The sequence below is a fragment of the Equus quagga genome, chromosome 13 (assembly GCF_021613505.1).
Source record: "Equus quagga isolate Etosha38 chromosome 13, UCLA_HA_Equagga_1.0, whole genome shotgun sequence".
In the NCBI taxonomy this organism is placed as follows: domain Eukaryota; kingdom Metazoa; phylum Chordata; class Mammalia; order Perissodactyla; family Equidae; genus Equus; species Equus quagga.
The window spans coordinates 97,662,650-97,671,157 of NC_060279.1; positions in this window are offsets into that span (position 1 = coordinate 97,662,650).

The following is an 8,508-nucleotide window of genomic DNA, read 5'->3' on the forward strand; positions in this document are numbered from 1 at the left end:
CGATTTCCTATTTCCTTCACTTCTTCTGCAGTTGTTATTTGGGATTCTTCTGTAGGAAGATTTGTCCCCACTACCTTGTTTATTTTCTTTGTACAGTCGTTAATTTATATCAGTCTGGACTCACGGATGTTTGTTTTATTCTTTGGGTGTAACCCAAGAATATCGCAATTAATTTTTTCAGTCAGATTGTTCCAGTTTGGGCCATGGGGCTCTTTCAGGTTTCCTCCTGTGTTTTGTTTTTTTTTTTTTTTCCTCCCTTGAGCACCTCCTTACCTCCTGGTGCTGTGAGATGCTCCAGGCTTGTCTTGTGTTTTCCCTGCTCCGGCCCTGGGATCGCCATTTCTCCAGGGGGCCCTGGTTCCTTCTGTTGGAGGTGGACTTAGACACCCAGGTCTGGGCACTGAGCGTGGTCATTGCTGCTGGGCTGTCACTGTTTCTAGTCCCCGTCAGCTGACAGAGCTGGGAAATACATGTCTGTGTACAAACCCAGTATACCCATGTCTATACTCTGTATGTGGATAGATACAGACATCTGTGCATGAAGCGAAACGTGAGTCTGTACTGATAGCTCTGACCAGCCCGAGGGTTGGTCCTCGCCTCTCCCTGGCTTACTTAGTGACTTCCTTCTCCGACCGTGAGAAGCCTGGCTCTGTGGTCACTATTCGTGTCTGTCTTGTGGGCCCCCTTGGCAGACGCTAGCAGCGCTGGCCGTTCCCGCCTTCTATAAGGACACTCTCCCCTCCGTTTCTGTGATGATGCTGGCCCCTGAGCTTTCTCCTCTGTCTTGCTTCTTTGCAGGAAGTTCCTGTTTTCACGGATCCCTTAAATGTGGGGGCTCTTCTGTCCTCCCCCCTGGGCCATCTTACACTCTTTTATGGTCTCTTTCCTGTCTCTGTGCTGATGGCGCCCACTCTCTGCCCTCAGTTCTGACCTGTTCCCTGAGCCCCAGACCTGGGGGTCCTGAGGCCTCACGAAGCCCCCTCCTGCCCTCAGCCCTGGATGATCCCTGCGCCCCGAACACTCACCTTGTCCCAAATTGCAAACCTGCTCCTCCTCTCGGCCCCTGTCTCAGGAGTGGCCCCTCCGTACCCCAGGCTCACGAGAGAGCCCCGAGCCCGTCTTTGATGCCTCGCTCCCCACCCCGGCCACCAGCTCCACCCGTCAGTCTCCCTAGCTTGTCCACCAGGACTCCTGGCTGTCTCCCCCATCTGCCCCCTTCTCGCCTTTCATGGCCCTGCCTTGGTCCACCCTGTCCTCTCCCACCTTGTCTCTGCCTGGCCTCCTCCCGGGCCCTGGCCTCCCGTCTCTCTGTAACCCACCTCCACTTGGCCCTTAGAGGGACTTTTGTGGAACGCAGATCTGATCAAGTCCTCCTGCCTGGAGCTTTCCCGTGTTTCTCCAGTGTCCTCAGGACAAGGTCCTAACTCCTTAACCCAAGGCTCGGTGCCACTGGCCCCTGACCATCACCTCGGCCTGTGTCCTGACTGCCTAAGCTTCAGACACTGAACTTCTTGTTTCCTTGAACGTGACCCGTGCACCACCCGGGCCTCCGCGTGGACCCTGCGCCAGCAACCCTCAGCCCTGCCGGCCCTGCCCGGTCGGCGCCCACCCACTTTCTCCCCGCTCACATTGTTTTGAGACAGTCCCAGACATCATCCTCTGTAGGGATGGCGAGTAAATGTCAGCAGTGGGCATTTCTGAGTGTAGGAAGCAGGGGGGGAGCTTTACTGTTAAAAAATGTTTGCAGGGAACATGTTTTCATCGCACAGTAATGTGACACCAGTAGCTGTTGTGGGGGAAGAAGTTAACTAAACAAGAAACAGTCACATCATCTTTGAGTTTAAGAGGAAAAGACTTTCAGGAATCATCTTATCTCTTTCAAGATTCCAGAGCAGCAAGCAGAGAGTAGAGATGTGTTTCTCTGGGCGCGGTGACCGCGACGCCACAGTGACCTTTAAGGGGTGCCTGTAAGCTTCCTTTTAAATCACGCCAACTGAGGGAATTTTCTACCGTTAATTTTCACAGTTTTTGTAAACATGACTCATGTGATTTATCTAAATGGTATCTTACAAGCGTTAGGAACAACTAAATTACATAGAAGGACTTCATCCGTGTGAAGGAAGGTTCCTCCGGTACATTGGTGTTGGGAGAATTCTTGGCTTCTACTCTGATACGAGTGGCTACCGGGACGGTGAATTCCGTGGAAAGGAGCCGTGAATGCATCCGTTTCGAGACCTTTTGCAGTTTTAAATCTGACCAGCACGTGCTTTAATAATAAATGGCAACATTTACACGGCGCCACCTTCGCGCCAGGCACCTCGTCAGCTCTTGATGTGCATTGATTCCGTGGTCCCCACCCAGCCCTCAGGACGGAGCTGCTGTCGTCGTGCCAGGTGGTCTGTGCGGCATTCAGAACTGAAGGCCCTTCCCCCAGGTTCCATCGCTAGACAGTGGCAGCACTGAGGCTTGAACCCGGGTCCTGGTTGCTTCTACTGTCTGTGCCTTCAAGCACCTTTCTCCTGGATTCCATTCTCAAAGGAGATGCTCACGTTGCTGCTGGTGCAGTCGCTTCTTTTTGGAAGAAGGGCTTCAATTACTTTCCTCTCCAGCTGCTAAAAATCTTTTTTGACATCCCCAATTATTTGTAAAGAAAAAGACTTTTAACTGCTTTTTTAGGGACAATTTCCAACGTACACAAAAGCAGAGAGAAAAGTGTAATGAACGCCCACGTCCCCATCATCCAGCTGCTACAGTCACTGTGAGGGGGCCATTTCTGTGCCGTCCATGTCCTGCACATTTTTCTTCCCTGCTCAGTTATTTTGAAGCGAATCTAGATACATCTTTTTAAGACATTTTCTTTTAAAGGAAAGGTAACCCACAATTCCTTGCTCCGAGTCCTCCCTGAGCCTCTGTTCCCACTCCCCCAGTTTCCAGAAGCAGAGGGATCTGTGCGTGTGGGACACCATCCCCTGGCTCTCCCTGGCCCCTTTCCTGTAACCCCATCCTCCAGGCCTTTCTCCCCGGCGCTCTGAAGCCTGAAAACGATCCCTCTTCGTGACTGTGGCCAGCCTGGTGCCGCTTGGCAGCCCCGTCACCTGCAGCGGGACATTTAATCTGCAGTGGCTTCTTGCCATGGTTGTAGCCTCTTCCCTTATTTGGGTTCTTTTCTGGATGCCCCCGCCACCCAAACCAGGTCAGGCCTCCTGTCCCACCAACTGCGCGCTGTAGCTTCCCCTCAGGCACGTTACGTGTAAGAGTCAAAACGAAACAGAGATTTGTGTACTTATCTATCAGTTGCCCGGGAGCTCCATGGGGCAGGAATCAGGTCTGTCTTCATCCCCGCCGTGTCCCCTGCGTCACCCAGCACAGGGCCCCACATCAGCAGGTGCTCAGTCCCAGTGAGGCATGAATGAATGAGTGTTTGCCAGAGTCAATAGCTGGGCATTTATCATGAAGGCAATAGGAAGCGACAGAGGTGTTTTGGGCAGGACTGGACCCGTTGTTTTCAAACTGCCGTGTGTATAGATCCCCTGAGGGCTTGTTAAAATGCAGATTCTTGAGTCACTGGGTCTCGGGAGGGGTCGGAGGGGCCTGAAGTTCCATGTCTCTGACAAGCGCCCCAGTGATGCCAATGTTTTGAGTAGCCAGGGTCTTGCTGTGTTCAGGACAGCAGCCACCTACCTCCCGTGGCTGCTGGGCACCTGCAGTGCGGCTAATGTGAGCCGAGATGACTTTAAGTGTAAAATACCCACCAGGTTTCAAAGACTCAGTCCAAAAAACAGAATGTAAAATATCTCAATAATTTTTGTATTGATCACATGTTAATCTGATCACATGTAATATTTTGGATATATCGGATTAAATAAAATATATTATTAAAATTAATTTTACTTGTTTCTTTTTCTTTTAATGTAGCTACCAGAAAATTTAAAATTATGTTTGTGGCTCACATTTGTGGGTCTCATTATGTTTCTGTTGGATCGTGCTGGTCTAGAACATTCCAGACTCCATCTCACCTCTGCGCACTTGTACATGCTTTTTGGAGCACTCTTCTTTCTCCCAACCTCCTCCTCACAACTAATTCCATCATCTTTCAGGCCTCCTTTAGAATGTCTCCTCCTCCAGGAAGCCCTCCGTGATCCCCCCGGGGGGGTGGGGTCGGGTGTCTGTTGTGGGCTTCCACAGCTCTCTGGGTTTCCTCCAGCCTAACCCTGCCCATCTGTGATGTCAGCATCTAAATATCTGTCCCCCTCTTTACGTGGACATCTCCATGAGGACGGGGACAAAGTCTGTCCTGGTCGCCACTTCACCTCTAGAATCCGGCACAGAGTCGGTAAATCTCCATTCACTGACTTAAGAAACGACAAGTAAGATGTGGGTCTTGCAAATCTTGAACCGGACTGTGAGGTCAGCTGTGGAGGCCTGGGTTGTGTCCCCTGACACCAGCGGAGCCTGGGGGGCTGCCTGAAGCGTCTCACCGGATGTTCAGGAGACGCGCAGTGCTCTCCACAGTCTCTGCAGAATCATCCTGCCTCGGCCCTGAGCTGCCCCAGAGTGCCTCTCTCGGGATTCGTCCTCTGCTGGTACCGGATGTCTGAGTGGGGACTTACCTTTTCTTTGTTCATTTCTATCAGCTGCTGTTAGGACAACACAGATTCTGGTGAAGATTTTTCCCAGTCTGAGATTGCCCGTATTCTTTTCTGTCTTTCAATTGCATAGAAACGTTGCTTTGAAGAAATAGTCATGAAGAAACAGTCTGTTGGTCTTCTCCTTTGAGATTCTCTTGCTTCCCTAGCTCTGTGATTAATCTGATAGGAAAAGGTGCCGGACCTCGTCAGTCAGCGGGGAAAGACGTTAAGTGCACGCGGAGGTCAGCTGCCTCTCACGCCAGCCGCTCAGGTGCCCCCACTGCCCTCTGCGCTTTCAGCACCGTCTCCGCCTCGGTTCCCATGCCCTCCTGTCCGTCACATGCCGCCTCTTTTCATCCCCGCCTGCCCACTGTCCCTACCCATCATGCAGTCGTAATTACAGTCTCTCTCTGTGTTCCTTTCCTGCTCTATCTTTTGATCCCACCCATCTGACTAAAAGCCAGCCCCTCCTTATGTAAACATCTAGAGGAAAAAAAAAAGGGCCACACTGAGATTCTACTTTACACCCTCAAGTTGACAACAGTTAAGATGACTGTGGGTGAGGATGGGGATCAGCAGGACATCTCGTCCACTGGTGGGAAAGGCAAATTACTACAGACCTCTGGAGAATAGCTTGGGATTAAAGAAATGAGTCTCCTGCACTCGGGCTCTCCATCCCCAGGTACTTACCCGGGAGAACCCTGAGCATGGGCACCAGGTGAGATGTCCAAGAAAGTGTGCAATAACACTGTTTGACAGCAAAAAGAAACAAAGCTGATATCCATTAAAAGGAGAATGGATAAATAAATTGTGGTATATTCACACAGCAGAGTATTATACAGCAGTGAAAAGGGAGGATCTACAAATGCTCAAGAAAATAATAGTGAATGAATACAGCAAAATTCAGAAGAGTCCATATAGAATGATAGTATTTTTATAAAGCTCAAAACATTGTTTAGGCATAGAAAAATACGTGATGAAACTATCTTAAAGTAGCAAGGGGCAACGGATCCTTAAGGATTTGTTGCATTATATGCTTAAGATGGGTATATTTTGTTGCACATAAATTATACCTCAATAAAGTTGAATTAAAGAGGGAACAAGAGGGCCGGCCCCGTGGGTGAGTGGTTAAAGTTCCATGCACTCCGCTTTGGTGGCCCAGGGTTTGTAGCTTCAGATCCTGGGCACAGACCCACTCCGCTCATCAGCTGTGCTGTGGTGGCGACCCACATACAAAGTAGAGGAAGACTAGCACAGATGTTAGCTCAGGGCTAATCTTCCTCAAGCAAAAAAAAAAAAAGAGGATTGGCAGCGGATGTTAGCTCAGGGCAAATCTTCCTCGCCAAAAAAAAAAAATAGAGAAGCCAGAATAAATTTCTTGTTCTGCCTCTGGACATGCTGTGTAAGGAGGTGATGTCAGGGTAGATGCCACCATCTGGTGACTCAGCTGCCAGGCTGAGGATGGCAGGGCAGAAAGAAAAAGGACCTAAGTTCTTGATAATGTCACTCAGCCACCTAAAGGACTTTGCTATATCTTCAGCTCCTGGAACTGTGCCTTGCAATTAGTGGGCACCCATAAATATATGTATTTTTAAGTAAAATTTTTATTGAAGTATAATTTAATTAAAATTTTGTAAATGTTTGAATTTAAGATCCCTAGAACACTCTACCTCTGGATTTCTTGCTCTGTGAATTAATGCATTTCCTTCTGATTCAAGCTCTTTTGATTTTGGATCTTAACTGGTGGCCCGCATGGTGAGTGAGTGAGCGCTCACATTTTCAGGGGCACCTACTATGTGTCAGACCCCATGTGGAGGGCTTTCCTGCATCATTTCTTTAAATCATCACATCACACCTGTGAGGCTGGGTTCAGGTCCTCTATTTCTTTTTTTTTTTTTTTTTTTGAGGAAGATCAGCCCTGAGCTAACTACTGCCAATCCTCCTCTTTTTGCTGAGGAAGACTGGCCCTGAGCTAACATCTGTGCCCATCTTCCTCTACTTTATACATCGGACGCCTACCACAGCATGGCTTGTCAAGCAGTGCCATTTCTGTACCCGGGATCCAAACCGGTGAACTCCAGGCCACCAAAGCAGAACGTGCACACTTACCCACCGTGCCACTGAGCTGGCCCCAGGTCCTCCATTTAACTGCGTGAGCCCTGACAGAGCCCACGACGGTTCTGCTGGGTGTGGCCGTCCATGGAACTGCGTCTGGGGTCTAGACACCCTGCTGTGTCCACGCATCACCTTCAAGGAATCCCAGCCTTGCAGCCACAGATCAGGGGAAAGTCTTCTGTATTCACCTTACAGAAATGCTGGAGGCATCCCAAGGTCCCAGTGACCTCCCACCATGTAACAAGCCTCAAATCCTAGTGGCTGAAAACAGCTTATTCTTGCCTCTCACGATTCTGTGGGTTGACTGGGCTCGGCTGGGCAGTTCTCGCGTGGGGACGCTCATGCCGTTGCAGTGGGACATCAGCTGGGTCCGCAGTCACCTGAAGGCCCTCCTGGCTGGATGTCAAGATGGCTCGCTCCCATGGCTGGCGGTTGACGCTGGCTGTGGTCTTGGGCTGTGGACTGGAGTGTCCATTCATGGCCCCTCCATGTGGCTTGGGCTTCTTGTAGGGTGGCTGGGTCCTGACAGAACATTCCGAGCGTGAGCTTTCCAGAAGACCCCATCAGAAGCTGTGGGTTCTTAGGCTCCAGCCTCAGAGGTCCAGCAGGCCGTGTCCTCTGCCTCCCATTGGTCAGGTAAGTCACTGAGGGTGGCCTGGATTCCAGGAGGGGGCAGGCCGGTCCTCTTGATGGGGGAGCGCTGGTGTGCCCCTGCAGGGGTCTGCTCACACTGACGCTTTACAGGCAATTGTCACTCATCCCCAAGAACCCCAAGCAGCCTTGAGTGCCGTCTTTCCTGGCGCCACCCACTCTCCAGGGCGGGAACCTTCATCTGGCACCAATCCTTCTGCCGGGAAGGCCCGAGCATGCCCTTTCTGTTCTCTGATGTCCTTCAGCTTGAAAATGTTACCTTTTTGTTATTGTGAAGTAAACTTTTTTTTTTCGAGTAAGAGTGTCCCTGAGCTGACATCTGTGCCCATCTTCCTCCGTTTTATATGTGGGACGCCACCACAGCATGGCTTGATGAGCAGTGCGTAGGTCCACGCCCAGGATCCAAACTGGCAACCTCTGGGCCACCGAAGCAGAGTGTGCGAACTTAACCACTACACCACCGGGCTGTACCCTGAGGTAAACTTTTTTACTGGAGTATAATGATACTTACTGTAAAGTGCACAAACCTTAAGTTTAGCATAGGTGGATAAATTTCCACGTCCAGCTCAGCAGCTGGGATATTACTGTGAGCGAGACATATCATCCCCTGTCCTTGCAGAACTCATGTCACAGTTTTGGTCTCTGAAGAGGGTTCTGGTTCTCTAGGGGTTTTCAAGACAAACTTAGCTATAGGAAAATATTAGAAAGTCTATTTATAACCACTTTTATCTCATCTTTTAGGCATTTCTATTTTAGTGCACGTTTTATGTTGTACCTATTAATACAGTGCAGCTCATAAATTACACACACACACACACACACATACGGGAGATGCATGCTCATAAACTTTTATGGGGGATGTGGTCAAAAAGGTTTGAGGGGGCTGGCCCGGTGGCATAGTGGTTAAGTTCACACGCTCCACTTCGGCAGCCCGGGATTCGCGAGTTCAGATCCCAGGTGCGGACCTACACACCGCTCATCAAGCCATGTTGTGGCAGCGTCCCACATACAAAACACAGGAAGACTGGGGCTGGCCCCGTGCCTGAGTGGTTAAGTTCGCGCGCTCTGCTGCAGGCGGCCCAGTGTTTCGTGGGTTCGAATCCTGGACACGGAC